Source organism: Pelmatolapia mariae, linkage group LG15 (assembly GCF_036321145.2).
Source record: "Pelmatolapia mariae isolate MD_Pm_ZW linkage group LG15, Pm_UMD_F_2, whole genome shotgun sequence".
NCBI classification, from domain to species: Eukaryota; Metazoa; Chordata; class Actinopteri; order Cichliformes; family Cichlidae; genus Pelmatolapia; species Pelmatolapia mariae.
Genome location: NC_086240.1, coordinates 28,113,319 through 28,130,891, shown reverse-complemented (window position 1 = coordinate 28,130,891; position 17,573 = coordinate 28,113,319). Strand labels below are relative to the sequence as shown.

At 40.6% G+C, this 17,573-nt stretch overlaps 1 protein-coding gene across 3 annotated transcripts in view; it reads right to left on the bottom strand.

Annotated features, from left to right (window-relative positions):
- LOC134643786 (serine/threonine-protein kinase PAK 6-like) overlaps positions 1-17,573 on the bottom strand; it is a 57,535-nt gene that overhangs the window by 20,301 nt on the left and 19,661 nt on the right. The window lies entirely within an intron of this gene.

Here is a 17,573-nt window from a genome sequence, read left to right as displayed (position 1 = left end):
ACATGGTACAATTCGGCTAATAACGGTCAATGTTCAAGGCTAGATTTTTGCTAACCTGATAAATGAGGTCCTTAAATGTGAGATATATCTTTTTTTAACCAGGTGGGGTTAAATATTTATGGAAGTTTAATAGTAGCCTTCTAGACAATGAGGAGTTTTGCAATGAAACAAAAAACTTGTTTAACAAAATTAATCTATTGGAAATTTCACCTTTGAGTAAATGGGAGGGGTTTCAATTCAAGAAGCTGCCATAAAAATAAGTAAATGTGTCTCTAAAGCTAAAAAAAAAGGGAAACAACATAATATTATTAATGATATGAATAGATTATGTCAAAAAGCGGACCCTTCTTTAGAAGAACAAGTCAAATTAAATAATCTTCGAAATCAATTGGATAGTTTATATCTGGAAAGAGCAAAAGGAGCGTTTATACGTTCAAAAGCTCACTGGCTCGAGGAAGGTGAAAAAAATACTTCCTACGTCTTTGGTCTAGAAAAACAAAGACAAAAAAAAAGAAAATGAATAAACTACTTGTTAATAATTTTAGCATTGATAGCCAAGAACAAATAAATAAGGAAATTTCTCACATTTCTATAATAAATTGTATGAATCTAACTTTTCAATCAATGATTGTCAAACATTCTTTGAAAGAAATCAGGCCATGTAGTACAATAATTGACGAGTCTTTTAGGCAACACATGGAAGATAAATTCAGAATTGAAGAGCTAGACATAGCAATTGGGCGTATGCCAAAAGGAAAGTCACCAGGACTGGATGGATTAACAGTGGCATTTTATATTCATTTTCGGAATGATATCAGAGTACTGTTTTATAATGCCTTTTTGGAATGCATTTCATCTGGTCATCTGTCCTTTACCATGAAAAGGGGTGTTATCACACTAATAAGGACTAAGGACAAACTATTACTGGATAATTGGAGACCAATTACATTATTATGCAATGATTACAAGTTGCTAGCTCATATTTACTCCAATAGATTGGATTTGGGGTTATCCAAAATAGTGGATGAGTGCCAGTCAGCCTTTGTAAAGGGTAGAAACATACATAAGCACACTAGACTGATTCTTGACCTGTTAGACTACAGAGAATTTATCACAACAGATGTGTGTTATGTGTTGTTTCTGGACTTCTTCAAGGCTTTTGACACAATTGAACATCCCTTTTTGTTAAAAGCGTTAAAATTTTTGGGCTTCGGAAGTAAATTCTGCAATATGGTTGAAATGCTTTACACTGACATCAGTAGCACGGCCTCCATGAATCCAGGAATGACTCCTGGATTCTAGGTGCAACGAGGAATTCCGCAAGGATGCCCTATTTCCCCAAAGCTTTTTATATTGGCAACTCAACCGTTAACACTATTAATCAAAAATTCTAACGACATACAAGGAATATCAATTTTTAATAAAGAGTTCAAAATAAGTCAATTCGCAGATGATACATCTATCTTTTTTAAAGATAAATCAATGGTATAAAACATCTAAGCATTATCTCAATCTTCTCTAAAGCCTCTGGTTTATCTCTTAATATCAAAATCTGTGAACTACTCCCGATTCATACAAGCTCTGACTCCTCAATTGCTTCAACTGAGTTGAATCTGAAGTCAAATATTTAGGGCCGACAATATCTAAAAATTTAATTAGAAGAGAAGACACTAATATTTCTAACCGTATCATGGATATGAAGAAATCGCTTAGCCACTAGTTAAACAGAGACCTCACTATTTTTGGCAGAAACATCTTGTCTAAAGTCAAAGGCATCTCCAAATTGATGTATCCTTGTCACTCTCTATATATCTCATCTAAAAACATTTATTTTCCCATTATTGTGGCAGAATAAAACCCACTACATTAAAAGATCTCAGCGTGTGAAGGAATACAATAAAGGAGGTATCAAAGCTCCAGAACTTGAATCTATGGTTGGCACCCTTAGAATGAAATGGTTAAAATCTTGCCTGTCACAACCAGACTCTATGTGGTTCCACATTCCAAGAGCCTTGTTTAATAAGATAGGAGGATTAGACTTTATTCTGAAATGTGATTTTGAGGTAAATATAATCCCAATCAAGATATCTAACTTTCACAAACAGATTTTGCACTTTTGGAAAATGATATTTACCCACAACTTCTCTCCTCATAATTCAACCTTATGGAACAATAGGGTAATAACACTTAATCAAAAATCAATTTTCAATAGCGACTGGTTTAATAAAAAGATTATATTTATAACAGATTTGTTGGATAATAATGAAGTCATTCTAAGTTACACAATCTTTTCAGAAAAATATTGTCTAAACTGTTCTCAAAGAGAATACAGTGGTCCCTCGCTATAACGCGGTTCACCTTTCACGGCCTCGCTGTTTCGCAGATTTTTGTTTTGTGCCATTGTCAGTCAATCTCTTGCTGTGTCTTCTGTACAGTACAGAATGCGTTCAGCTTGTCAAATTTACATAAATTTTTGATCACTAGCAGTGTGACTCTGAAGTGCTGTACTGCATGTTTGTAAGTTTTCTCCCCAGCAAACACAACAATGTCGATGAAAAGTTTTGCACTGTCAAAGACACTAGTGATGTGTCGGTCACGAACAAAATGGCTCTTAGAGCCGACTCTTTGAAGTGAACAACACGAAGTTTTTTTTTTCCTGTCTTTCACCCTCTCTCTTGCAGTTTTCCGCTTCACTCCGCACGTGAGCCTTGTGCTTGCGCTGGGCAGAGGGGGGAGGGGCGGTAGTTACACCTGCAGTAGCACAGGAACAGAGCAGGAGGGAGAGAGAGAAAGAGAGCCAGGGACAACAACGTCACATTAGAAAGGTATAATAATCATCCACAACTATTTTCGGTTGCGGATGATAAAGGATTCAGAAAGTGTATTCGTGCAGGTCTATATGACAGAGAATGTGCTTCTTCTTTTTGTTTTGCATATTTTAATTTATATTTAATTGTGTTGTGGTTTGCAGTGTTTTGTCTTGTTTCACTTTAAATTTGTTTAAAAGGAAAAAGCTGAAAATTTTAATATTTAAAAGTTGAAATGTAAATAGTTGTTTTTTGTATTATATGATTTATTTACTACATTTTATGTGGAGTGAATAAATAAAAGTATATTTACGGTGGCCCCTAGAGACAAAGCACGTACAAACTCCGAAGCATGTACAAACTCCGAAACACGTACAAACTCCAAAACACGTACAAACTCCGAAGCACGTACAAACTCCGAAGCATGTACAAACTCCGAAACACGTACAAACTCCAAAACACATACAAACTCAGAAGCACGTACAAATTCCGAAGCACGTGCAAACTCCAAAACACGTACAAACTCCGAAGCATGTACAAACTCCAAAACACAACGAAAGTGCTCCAGGATGCTAGGGGCAGTGTTGAGCTTTTGTAGTGGTTACACAAGCCAGGAATTAACAACGACCGGATTTGGTGTGTGGTAGTAACAGGTAAATGAACATTTTCTTTTTAATTATTTAAATATATATGAGTGCTTGTGTATAAATACACAAACAATACACATATGCTTTCAATTGTGTAATTTAAGTGATCTAGGTAGCTCTGTTTTGGATGTTCAGTTAACGCTAGAAATGTGTTTTGGAGTTTGTACCTGCTTCGGAGTTTGCACGTGTTTTTGAGTTTGTACATGCTTTGTCTCTAGGGGCCATTGTATATATTTATATGTAAACATATATAAATAAAACCACGGGTTTTTCTTACATTAGTAATTCCTTTTGTGCATAATTTTATATTGTTGTTGATAATAAATTAATTAAAGCAACAAAACAACCTGAAGATCCGGTTAGGAGCCGGTTGGGAGCCAAAAGAGCTGGCACTTTTTAGTGAGCGGAGCCGAAAGAGCCGGTTCTCTAAAAGGAGCCGGAATTCCCATCACTAAAAGGCACCTGCAGGTGCCTTTGGTTTCATTCTATAATACTGGACTTATTTTTAAAGTATTTAAAGAGTGTGTATTAAGTGTGTAGTGAGGGGTTTTACAGCCTTAAAATATCTCTAATAATTGTAAAAAATAAAGTTAGCTACTTCGTGGATTTCACCTATCACGGGTTATTTTTGGAACGTAACTCGCGTGATAAATGAGGGATCATTGTATAACAAATTTTGTAAACTGATCCCACTGCCTCTGCTTCATTTCATTAAAAGCTTCATGATGTACAATAATTTCTCATTAATGCTTCCAAATTTATTGTTAGGACAATGGCATCTGTTTGATAAAAAATGTAATAATAAATTTATTAGTAGTTTTTTCAAAGACAAAATATTCTATAACTATGACAGAATTGTTACTTGGCATGGTTCTAGTTTAGTTACTTCAAGTACATTAGATAAAGCATACTTGAAATTTATGAAATGGCCTATTCTACCTACAGTTAAAGAAACACACTTTAAAATCATAAACAAAATTTATCCTGTCGCAGAATTTCTAAAAAAGAGATTTGGCTTTGTGGTGGATCAGTGTTCTTTTTGTACTGACGAAAATGAAGCCCTATAACCTTTTTTTTTCTATGCCCTATCACACAATGTTTTCGGTGTGACATTAAAAATTGGATTTCTCTAAAAATCAATTATGTGCCACCATTTGAACTATATCCAGTGTTGGGGAGTAACGGAATACATGTACCTCCGTTACGTATTTAAAATACAAAATATGAGTAACTGTATTCCGTTACAGTTACCATTTAAAAAGGTGGTATTCAGAATACAGTTACTTTGTTGAAATAAAGGGATTACATGGCGGTCAGGAACAGGAAAAGATCTTTTCCTGTTTCATATGTTAGGCCAGAGCTTCCCAAAGTGTGGGGCCCGCCCCCTAGGGGGGGCGCGGTGTGAAAAGGGAAAAAAAAACAAAAAAAGCTTGGACACTGCTAGCACGGGGCGCCCACACAAATGCAAAGCAGGAGATGAAGCATAGCTGAATATGTTTCCAAACCAACTTCATTCTAAGCCAAAGACTAGAAAATATGGTGAAGCATATCTGCCCTTTGGTTTCACCTGCACAAGTGCCAAGGTAGGTCTCCCCTGCATAATTGCTTTTCCCTGTGTCGGGAGCAGGCACCTGGCTCTTCAAATCACGGACAAACAAAAAGTGCAGCCTTACCTAATGTCCACCCTACTGTTACTCATTTTATATTAAGATTTAAAAATCTAGTTGCTATTGGTATGGCGAATGACCATCAGTAATAGTAATAAATCACACAGCAATACATTCATGTAGTTGTAAAAAGCATGATAATATATTAAGTAATCCAAAGTATTCAGAATACGTTACTCTCATTGAGTAACGTAATGGAATACGTTACAAAATACATTTTGGGGCATGTATTCTGTAATCTGTAGTGGAATACATTTTAATAGTAACCTCCCCAACACTGACTATATCATATTATTTTTTTATATGGATGATCTAGTTTTGGGTGTCTCAGATATTATTTACATCATCATGTTATTGGGTAAATATATGCCAAAGAAATAACCAGGATATTTCTCATCTCCTGCTATTCTAAATTTTGACTCATTTTATTGTTTCACTGCTCCCTTTTACGTAAAATTTAAATGCCTACCATATCATTTTTTCTCTATTATTCATAATACCCTAATGTTATATTTCTTGTACTTTTGTACTATTCCTAATTTTCGCTTGTATTATTATCACTTTTATCCTCTTTGAGAGTTTATAGTACAGGTGTTATGAAGGGGGAATTATCCTCAGATATCAGTATCTGGAAACACGTTTATTTCTGATGTAAAGTCTATGGGGCTGACTCACTGCTGCCTGTGCTGGATGGTAGAGGAACTGCAGGTTTGGTATAAACAGGCCTGACTTCTTTAAATATTAAAAGTGTAAAGTTCTCTACCAGGCGGTGTTGTGCAATCCCCCTCCCGACCCTCCTGGGTCTCCTCCAGTTGGTCAGAGAGAGGGCGTTAATTCTGGTTTCCTCTATGGGACTCAGCGTCTTTCTGACCCGCCTCTGTCGGGCTGGGACACTCCAGCAGGGACTCAAGGTCTGGGCTGGTTTCTCCCTGAGCTGACAGGATGAAGACATGAACAGTGTGTGAATGTGTGTGTGAATGGGTGAATGACTGAATGTAGTGTAAAGCGCTTTGGGGTCCTTAGGGACTAAGTAAAGCGCTATACAAATACAGGCCACTTTTTTTTTTAATAATGAAGGACACTCAACTTGCTAATACGATACTCAGAGGAAACACCCAACAACAGACCAAACCACACTAAAGTGTAGTTCATTAAAATAAAATAAAAACATAAATCACATAAACAGTAAGTCTCAGTGTCTCAGTCTCAGTGTTCGGCCCTGATCACATGACCTCAGGGACCTGCTGGGGACCTATGGCTACAAAAAGTCAATGATGTAAGCTGGTGCTCATCCATGAAGAGCTCTAAAAGTCAGAACCACAATCTTGAAACTGAGCCAGTGCAGCCGAATCAGTGACGGTGTCCATGAGAGTACGCAGAAGATTTGTTCTCGCAGCAGCGATGTAAACAACCTGCAGAAGCACCAGTGAACACTCAATTACAATAATCCAAACGTGGTGAAATGCAGAATAAGGATTTCCAGATCACAGCGTGACATAATAGTACTTAACTTAGAAATATTTCTGAAATGACAAAAACAAGAGCGAACCGCAGATCTGACATGAGAATCATAGTCAACAGTTACCCAAGGTTCCTGACAGACGATTTAACAAATGACACAAGCAGGTAGGAGCTTTAATTACACTGGGAACAGACATTTTATCTTCATTAAGTTGGAGAAAGCTGTCAGCCATCCAAGCATCTGTTCAGGATCTACAGCTTAGAAGTCATTTGGGACTTAAAAATATAACTGATTATCATCTGCATAGAAGTCATAGGCAATGACCTTAAAGGTAAGGCAAGGCAAGGCAAGGTAAGTTTATTTATATAGCACAATTCAACAACAAGGTGATTCAAAGTGCTTTACAGAGAGATTAAAAAAAATAAAAAGCATGATTTAAAATCAAAAAAGAAAGGAACAGTAGAAAAAATCAGTAGTTAAAATGTAAGTTTTAGAATTTAAGCTTAAAAGTAAAACAGTGCGGATTTGGTGCTTTATTCAAATGCAGCTGAGAACAGGTGAGTCTTCAACCTGGATTTAAATAAACTGAGTGTTTCAGCTGATCTGAGGCTTTCCGGGAGTTTGTTCCAGATATATGCAGCATAAAAGCTGAATGCAGCTTCTCCATGTCTGGTTCTGACTCTGGGAACTGATAAAAAAACAGATCCAGATGACCTGAGGGATCTGGAAGGTTCATACTGGGTCAGGAGGTCACTGATGTATTTTGGTCCTAAACCATTCAGAGCTTTATAGGCCAGCATCAGAACTTCAAAGTCTATCCTCTGACGGACAGACAGCCAGTGTAAAGACCTCAGAGCTGGACTGATGTGGTCCGCTTTCTTTCTTTTTTTTTTTTTTTGCCTGTCCCGTTTGGTTCTTTTGCCATCAGAATTATTGTCTAAAGGCAAAGAAAGATGCCCAACGGATTTACTTTACCAAATGGACCATCCCGGCCTTGCCGTATTGGTCTATTTGATTCACCTTTGTTTTTATTGTTTATTTTATTTTATTTTCACTTGCTACACACGGGACAGACATGACTGGGGGAAAGAAAAGGGAGAAAGAAAGAGAGGTAGGGAAAGAAAAACAGCGGGGAAGAGGAATGGTGATAAAGGGCAAAAAACAAAAACCAACAAAACAAACAGACAAAAAATACATATCACCTGGATCACCTGTTGAGAAAGAAAAAAGAGAAAACAAGAAAAAAAAAGAGAGCAATATAATAAACAACATCATCGCGATGCTCTATGTGAATATAACAGTAAATACTAAATATTGAATATTATTGTGCAGCACGTGGGATCGACAGCGCACAGTGTGCTTTGAGGTAGGAGCCAAAAATGGTGTAGTTTGTGTCTGTGAGCACCCGTGTGTACACCTGTGAGCATGAGCGCGCTTGTATTTAAAAGGTTCCTTCATGTAATGATCTGCTAGAGCAGGGGTGTCAAACTCAATTGCACAGGGGGCCAAAACTCAAGGCACACTTTAGGTCGCGGGCCAAACAAGATAAACATTTATTGAACACACTAAAACAATGTTTTTTAAACATAAATATGAATAAAAACAGACAGGAATATTATTCCAGATTAAATAAACTTAAAAAAATAAACTTTAACTTTAAATATTTTGCTCTTTATAAAACTATATCCTGTCAAAATTATGCAAGTTAGAAATATGAACATGTTGCCAAAAACCCCAGAAAAAAATAAATGAAAATATATACAAGGTTCGAGCTGCATGTAGACGGAGCTGGGCATTGCTTCAGGAATGGAACTAATAAACTGTGCGGCCCATTCAGTGTCGTACTTTCCCTTGAGTGTATCATTACACTGCAGCTCCATTTGAATCTGCACAGGTGCAGTTCAGCAAAGTCCATTGACTTGGTTCAACATTACTTGGGAAAGTGAGGCAGGTTGCACTGGTGCATTTGTGACAGCTACACTTGAAATGCCTTCACCGCATCATAAATGCCATGTCCATGAACTGACAGATTCCCTTGCTGAGCTCAAAAACTCGATTGAGAATTTTTATCCCAATTCAGCCAACGGACCTCTGTATGATAAGGAATGTCGGCAAACTCTGAATCTATTTCCCACATAAAAGACTGAAATTGACGGTGATTTAAACTTTTAGCTCAGATAAAATTTACGGTTTGCGTCACGGTGATCATTACATGCTCCATTTTTAGGATTTTACCACACAGCCTTTCCTGGTGTATGATGCAGTGATATGCTGTTAACTCACCGGTACAGTTCTCCTGCATCTTTACTCGCATCCTGCTGACTAGTCCGCTTTTTTCACCGCACAACACCGGCGCTCCATCTGTTGTAAGTCCAACAAGTTTGTCCCAGGGCAGTTTCATGTCGGTTACACTTTGACACACGTTTTAAAAAAATGTCTTTTCCTGTCGTTGTCCCGTGCATCGATTTAATGTTCAATATTTCCTCTCCACGGATGAAGATGGCCAGCTGTGCAATGTCCATCATGTCTATACTTTCATCCACAGCAAGAGAGTATGCAATAAAGTTTTTGTTTCTTTCACACAACTGTGTTCTTAAATCAGTGGCCATCTCACAAACCCGATCAGCAATCGTATTTCTCCTCGGGCTCACATTTGCCAAAATCTGCGTTTTGTCTGGACACAAGACGTCGCACAGCTTCATCATGCAGCTCTTCAGAGTGCAGGGCTGATTTGGCTCCTCTGCTACAATAAAATTTGCTTTCACGACAGCTTCACTGTGTGATTTTTGCTCTGGTGAAAAAGGTCTGCTGAAATGTCAGATTCTTCTTTAGAAGAATCTGACATTTCTTTAGACTTCTACTTTCTGTAGTTTCTGCTCGTAAACGTAAGCTGAAAAACGTAAGGTTTTTCAGCTTACGTTTTGTCTCGTACTGCCGTCTTGAATTAAAATCCTTAATTACAGCCACATTAGCTCCACTAATAAGACACACGGGTTTACCGGCAATGTCTGTAAACATATATTCAGTCACCCACTGGCGCTGAAAGGCTCTGCTTTCAGAATCAACTTTTCTCTCCACCATTGTGAGCGGCTAGCTTCGCAATAACCGAAGTTTGACTTGATTGATGCGGGAATGTTCCCAGTTAGCCTAGCGTTCAGCAAGGAGGCTGCAGCGCTGCATTATGGGATCTGTAGTTTGTCTATTATTAGCGCCTCACATCGCCGGGCCATGCATAACAATAATAATACATCTATATAAAATGATCTCGCGGGCCAGATATAAATGTACGCCGGGCCGGATGTGGCCCGCGGGCCTTGACTTTGACACATGTGTGCTAGAGGGTGTGGGGAGCCATAGCCCCGTCCTCCAGGGCATGAAGCAGGTGTGGAGGAGATCCAGGCTCCAGACATCCAGAGGCCCCAAGAGCAAAGGAGACCAAGGAAGACCAACAGAGGGGCAACCGTGCCTCTCTCCCGGAAAGAGCTGAGGAGAGCCCCAGATGAGGGGTCACTCAGCAGCTGCGGAGCAGAAGCCAGGGGGGGTTGCAGTGACGTGCCCGTGAGCTCTGTCGACAGCCAGCTGTGCCAGAGTGACCGAGGGGCCGAGGGCACCCCACCCCCCGAAGGGGCCCGAGCGAGCCCCAGGCTCCAGGCCCCGACAAGCAGTCACCAGGAGTGAGCCGGTGCGTACCTGGACGCCCATCCCCGGACACCAAGAACCACCAATGCACCGATGTCTGAGGGCGTCTGCCACTGGCAGGGGGAGTGGTGGGGGGAGATAGGCCTCCATACCTCGGAGGGCCTGAGATGTCCCTAGAGAGGTGGCGTCTGATACCCGACCTGACATATAGACACAGACAAACAGGCACACACAGATACAAACATCCATTCCCACCCTCATGCTCTCATATGCAAATACTGAGCACTCACCCAACGTGGAGACAGACATAAATAGACACTGTACACACAATCACACTCCCCAAGCGTACTCTATACCCCAGGTCTAGGTACCCTTGCCCCTAGAGGGGAAAACTGCACCCGTTTGAGTAATATGTTGTGGTCAACTGCATCAAATGCAGCACTGAGATCCAGTAAAACTAAGACTGACATTTTTCCACTGTCTGTATTCAGACATATGTCATTAAACACTTTGGTCAGAGCAGTCTCAGTGCTGTGGTTCTGTCTAAAACCTGACTGGAAGGCATCAAAGCAGTTATTCTGTGTTAAGAATTGAGCTGTTGAGAAACTGCTTTTTCAATGATCTTACTTAAAATGGAAGATTTGAGATCGGCCTGTAGTTGTTCAATTGTGTCTTGTCAAGATTGTCCTTTTTCAGTAGAGGTTTAATTACAGCAGTTTTTAGTGGTTCTGGAAACACACCTGACATTAAAGAAAGGTTAACGATCTGTAACAGGTCTGACTCCAAAGTCTTTGAGACCTTTTTGAAAAAACCTGTTGGCAGGACATCTAAACAGCAGGAGGAGTTGTTCAGTTGACATAAAATGTCCTCCAGGTCCTTGCTGTTAATAGGATGAAATCTTTTGGATTTTGGCAAAGTCATTGCAGGCCATGGTCGAATGAAGTTCAGCTGCCACTGACACAGGAGGGTTTGTTAGCCTATTAACTGTTGCAAACAAGACCCGAGCATTATGACTGTTTTTGGTGATGATGTCAGAGAAGTAGGACTTCCTTGCACTCCTCAGCTGTAAATTGTAATTGTGAAGTTTCTCCTTATAGATGGCATAATGAACCTGGAGGTTTGTTTTTCTCCATCTGCGCTCAGCTTTCCTACACTCTCTTTTTTTAGTTTTTCACCAGTGTGGAGTTTCTCCATGGAGACTTTTTCCTTCCAGAGATAACCTTCACCTTAATGGGAGCAATAGTGTCCATTACATTTAACATTTTAGCATTGAAGCTAGTGACGAGCTCATTGACTGAACCTCTGGACAGGCCAGGTGTTAATGGGAAGACCTGGTTAAAGATCTCACTACTATTTTCAGTTATACACCGTTTTGTGATCACTGCTGTTGATGTATTTGTGTGCGCTGAAATTTTACTTTCAAAGAAAACACAGTAATGACCAGACAGGCCCACATCAGACACAGTAACCTTTGAAATGCTCAGGCCCTTGGAGATCAGTAGGTCAAGAGTGTGTCCTCTATTATGTGTGGTCTCTGTTACATTCTGAGTCAGCCCAAAGTTGTCTCGAGTGTTACTCGGGTCTTTAGTCCCTTTGTCCTGAGGGTTGTCCACATGGATGTTAAAATCCCCAACAATAATTACACAGTCAAAATCAACACAGATAACAGACAGCAGTTCACTGAGGTCATTAAAAAAGTCTGTGCAGTATTTGGGAGGCCTGTAAACATTAAGAAACACAACTTTGGATGGGGCCTTCAGCTGTAAAGCCAAATATTCAAAAGACTGAAAACTTCCAGGAGATAACTGCTTACATTGAAATGACTCATTAAATAAGACAGCAACCCCTCCTCCTCTCCTGCTCACCCTGGCCTCACTGATAAAACTGTAGTTAGGAGGGGTCGACTCGATGAGAGCAGCTCCACTGTTATTTTGGTCCAACCAAGTTTCAGTTAAAAACATAAAATCAAGGCTGTGCTCAGTGATTAACTCATTAATTAAAAATGTTTTCCCAGCTAAAGATCTAACATTTAATAAAGCCAATTTAAGTGTTTTAGAGGTATTATTTGCCCCCTCGTGTTTGGGAGCAGTCTGTGGCACACAAGATATGTTTACTTTATTTAAAGATCTTTTAGAGTGCAGCTCTCTGTGTTTTGACCAGGTCACATTTCTCCTTCTGTCACCTAAAAGTACGGAAATTTTAAAACCTTCTAATAAACAGGGTCCCAGCTTCTCCTGGGAAAACTCACCACTGCCATAATCCTCGCAGCCCGGGCCCTCCACACATCACACATCAGACTGCGGAGACAGATCATGATGGTGGTAAGGAGGGACTAAGGGGGGGTGGAGCTGGGCAATGTAACTTCAACTGCTCTGTTGGGGGCGGGGCTCGATGGTGAAGCTTAGGCCGCTCTGGTGGGGGGTTTATGGGGGACAAAAAGGGATTGGGCCGGGGAGTAGATCTAAGTCCAGCATTGACCCGCTCCATCATCTCCACAGTGAATTTCAGGTGTAGGGAGGAGGGAGAAAGGGAGGGGGAGGAGGGTGATGACCTGTCAGGGGTTTGGGGGGCTGGGGAAGGTCGTGGTCTCTGGTCCTGGTCGTTGGTATTGTTGAGAGAGTTGGAGACAAATAAGGACCCCTCTTCTTGCCTCTGAAGGCTCTCCTTTTTGAGGCTCTTTCCAGGTGGGGGCAGATGAAGCTCCTCCTCAAGCTTTGTTTGTTCCTCCCTATGAGATAACTCCTCATTTATCTCAGCCTTGGCACCAAGCACAGATGGATGACGTATGGAATAAAACAAGTTGGAACAGTTTCATCGCTGACTTGTTAAAATTAAATCCATTTTGCTTAAACAAATGCTTGCGTTCCCAAAAAATATTAAAATTGTTGATAAAATGCACTGAGTGGTCAGCACATGCTGATATAAGCCATTTATTTAGTGCAAACAACCTGCTGAATCTCTCCTCTCCTCTTCTGACGGGCGGTACAGATCCACTGATGAATACAGCTTCATTCAGAGAATTTACTGCATTTAATAATCCAGTAAAGTCCCGTTTCAGAACCTCCGACTGTTGTTTGGACACATCGTTTGACCCTGTATGCAGAACAATGTTTGTCACAGTTGGATATTCATCTGCAATTTGCAGGTACTCAGAATGTGTGGTATAACAGGTATAACAGAAACAATATGGGCGCCAGTACAGAACCTGGTGGCACACCATAGCTGAGAGAAGAGGACAAGGACCTATGACTAGAAACGGCCACAGAAAAGTATCGTTGATGGAGGATGCAAAGCAGACCCAGATACACAGAACCAACATTTCAGCCTATCGAGCAAAATATGGTGGTCGACAGTATCAAAAGCAGAGGTCAGCTCCAACATCAGCAGAACCAAACACTCTCCTGCATCACTGTGCATCAAGATGCCGCTGGCGAACAAAGAGAAGAGCAATTTCAGTAAAATGAGTCAAGTACACTGTCATTATCCAAGACAGCTCTAAGCTGCATAGCCACAACCTTTTATAATATCTCAATAACAAATGATCATTTTGGTCTCTAATTGCTAAGAAAGGTCAAGTTTGGGTTTGTTTTAAAATGGGTGGATGACAGCTTTGTTAAAGTAAGCAGGGATTTGAGCAGACAGCAGTGAGGTGTTGAGTATGCTAAGCACAGAGGGACCAATACACTGAACAAAGAGTAACAAAATTGCTAATGGTGTCAAACAACACCTTAGGATGTCCGCCATGTTGAAACTACAATGTGCAGAAGATGGACTACAAAATGCACATCTTACATTACCGCAACATGTTCCAACCCTGTTGTTTGATGGCGGCAGCCTGTGAAGATATCTTTCATTACAGAGAAACATTTAGGGTCACATTTACTGACGTCGGCAGAGCACAAAGAGTTCTTTATGTTACTGAAGAGGCTCAGAGTCAATTTGTGACTGAACATATTCACGCATGTGTCACAGTAACCATAGTAACCGCGATGGCTCGTGATCTAACGGTAAATAATGTTTGTGTTTTTCTGCACGTCGTAGTGTCAGCTGTTCACACAGAGTGCAGTTTGTAATGATGCAGCTCTCCTCTGGGTAAATCTGAGCTTCACCTGAGTCCTGATCCTCAGACCTTTGAACAGTGCTCAATGCGTTATTTCTTAAATCAAAAGCGTATCGATCCTCCTTCAGCTTCCTCTCATTTACATGACGTGTCTCGCTGTTTTCAGAGAGAAACACTGAACCTGAGCTCACACTGGCTCATTTTGGTTAGTAGGCCTGCAGTGCTCTCCTTCACACTCCGTCCTCCAGTGGACAGTCTTTCCTCCTCCCTCTTTAGGTTTTCCTCCATCATCACTGATCCCAGCTGACCTGAGGCTACGTCTACAATAGCCCGGATAAATTGGAAAACTGCATTTTTGTCTGAAAACGCTCGGCGTCCACACTATCATTTTCAGTCGTTTTCACAGAGTTGTGCGTCCACATTGAATCGGTCGAAAACGCTTACCTTCCAGTACTGCGCATGCGTGAAACACAAGACGATTCTGTCTGCCGTTTATTTACTTTCCGGCTCTTTGAAACATCGCGGCAAAGTGTCGAAGAAAAGCTCAGAGTTTTTAAAATGGACTAACGATGAGGTGGAGTTGTTGCTGTAACACAAAAGTCTGGTAGTGAGTCAGCCCCACAGACTTTACACCAGTTGCAAATGCGTTTGAGAATTAAAGAATTTGAAGAAAAGATATCTGGAGCATGTACAAACTGATATTAATCTTTAATAGGGCCGTCAAAATTGAGCGCAAACAAAACAACTGCTGTATAATGCCCTCCGCTATCTTAGTTTAATTGGTCACATGACTGCATCACATGACTAAAATCTGTCATCATTTTCGAAAAGGCTCTGGTTTTGCTGTCCACACTGCAACGCAAAAACAGCATTTTCAAATGTATCCACTTTGGAGAGGGTTTTTCAAAACGCTGCGTTTTCCTTGACCAAAAACGCAGTCTCAGTGTGGACAGAACGCCAAAACGGAGAGAAAAAGATGCGTTTTCAAACGAAAATGTATTAGTGTGGACATGGCCTGAAGTAACCATGAATCCCAAGTACTGCAATCCAGCAAAGGACTTCTAGGATAGTCCAGTGTCTCCTCTGCTAAACAGAGCTATAAAGGAAGCACTGAAGCTCCTTTCCTCAGTGTTTGGAACAGCTCTGATTATGCGTGAGGAACCTGCCCGAGAAACATTGACTTCTGACTGCACCCAGAGATGTGCCGACCCATACCAGAAACTCGATTGTCCTGGATGTATGCATTATAATAATAATAATAAAAGCCCAAAACACATTGTATGACTGTACCTGTGCAGGAGGAAAGGAAACAGGTAACAGGAGTAAGATGAAACATTTTATGGCAGATCATCCGATTAAAATTTCATCTTTCTTAATATAAATATGCTCCTGTTTTTGTTTAGAAATTCTGATGAGACTAACAAACAATAACATTTTTCCTATCAAATAAAGTTTGTTGAATGATTTCTTAAACTAATCTTAATTAGTGAATTGTGAGGAACGTGATGTGAATTTGATGTAATATTTATTGTTTGAAGCTTTAATAAAAATCAAAACAGATGAGAGGGAGCACTCTTCAAAAGAAGGAAACATCACGGCTAATTAGGCTAACACCCAACCGTAACCGTGTAGCTAGCCAAACAGCGAACAGCCACTTCCTGCCACAGAAGGTAAAGTGTACAGTATATCCTGGTTTAACGCCTCACTGCTGCAGCACTACAGTGATCCTCGTACTCTGATGTTTAGTTTCCTCTGAGCTATTGGTTCTGTCACTAGTTAGCTAACATAAACTAATATGAGTCTGTTAGCCAACCACATGACGTCACGCTCCGTAGATGGCGATAAACATGTTTTTAACTCTTTGAACTCTGAGCTCTTGTTTCTTAAACCCAGCGTCACAGACAGAGTGACGTCTGCGTGAGAGTCTGTGACGCTGGGCTCAGTGGGATCACCTTTACTTATCTTTGAATGTTTGATGTTTTTATTTTTGTCATTCAAATCTGTGACTCATCTCTCCACACGGACACAAACTCTCTGTCACACACACACTCTCTCTATCTCACACACAAACAGGCTGTATCCCAATTCAGGGTCTGCAGCCTTAAAGGCTGCATTTTAAGGCCGATTACGTCACAGCGGCACGCCGAAGGCTGTCCCAATTCAAAGGCTGCTCGAAATGCGGCCCTGAAATGCGGCCTTCATTTCCCTGAATTTTAAGGCTGTGGCGATGTAGACTTCGTGGCCCAACATATCCCACAATTCATAGCGCGGCAGTCACTGTGGATAATTTTGCCGCAGACGGCAGAAGCGTAGCGGCCGAAGAGTAAACTGTTAAACGTAAGTGCTGAATATTATGTCACTTATTTATGTGCAAATGTTTAATAATGAGGAACATTAAAACATTACTGTTGGCCACATGTCGGCAAAGTTATTTGCCATTAGCGATGTTTGTACTTTCAGCGTTTACTTGGTTTTAAAGCCTTTAAAATATAATAATACAATAGCTGACCTTAATCTTACAGAGAATGTGATGATTCTATGGATAATTAAAGTCAGTCATATATCCACAAACACAACAAGCTAAAAGTCAGTGATGCTGCTCGGTTTGCAGTCCTGGATATCACGGCACAAGCAGGATTCACTGCACTGTTAATGTTAGCTATGTTATATTGCTGCCTCTGTTCGGTGGTGTCGAGCCAAACGGACTTTAACGTGTGTTTGAACGAGCTGACGGTTCACTCGTTAAGCTGAAAGAAAGATGCTTTAATCACAGGAGTCACACATGTGTCCACTGGACCATCTGGGAACTCTTCTTGTTTAGCACCTGTAATAACACAGACACTAAATCCTCCTTCTCTTGTGCTGTTTTGTAGCAGTGTATACACCTGAGACTGTCACCTGTCTGTCTGTCCTGCACTCTCTCTCTTTTTCTTTCTCTCTGATTGTGTAATGTAAAAGTATGAACATGTATTTATAAGTTACACGTGTGTTTGAATCCTGCAGCTTATCACACATTTGATTTCCATGTGTGACAACTGCAAGTGTCCAGAGTGAGGACAGACTGAGGGACCCACTGCTGCACATCATCTGTGAGGCTTTGCACCCCTGATGATCCACCAGGACAAACTCAGCAGTGTGTGAGGAAGAGGAGGAGGAAGAGCCAGCAGCAGCTGACAGATGGAGAGAATAGACAGACAGTTCCCTGTTTGTGAAGGACTGCTAGAAAAGTTTAAAATAACTAATTGTCTGTCCTGAATCAGTCTTATTAGGTAATGTTCAAATAATTTTATC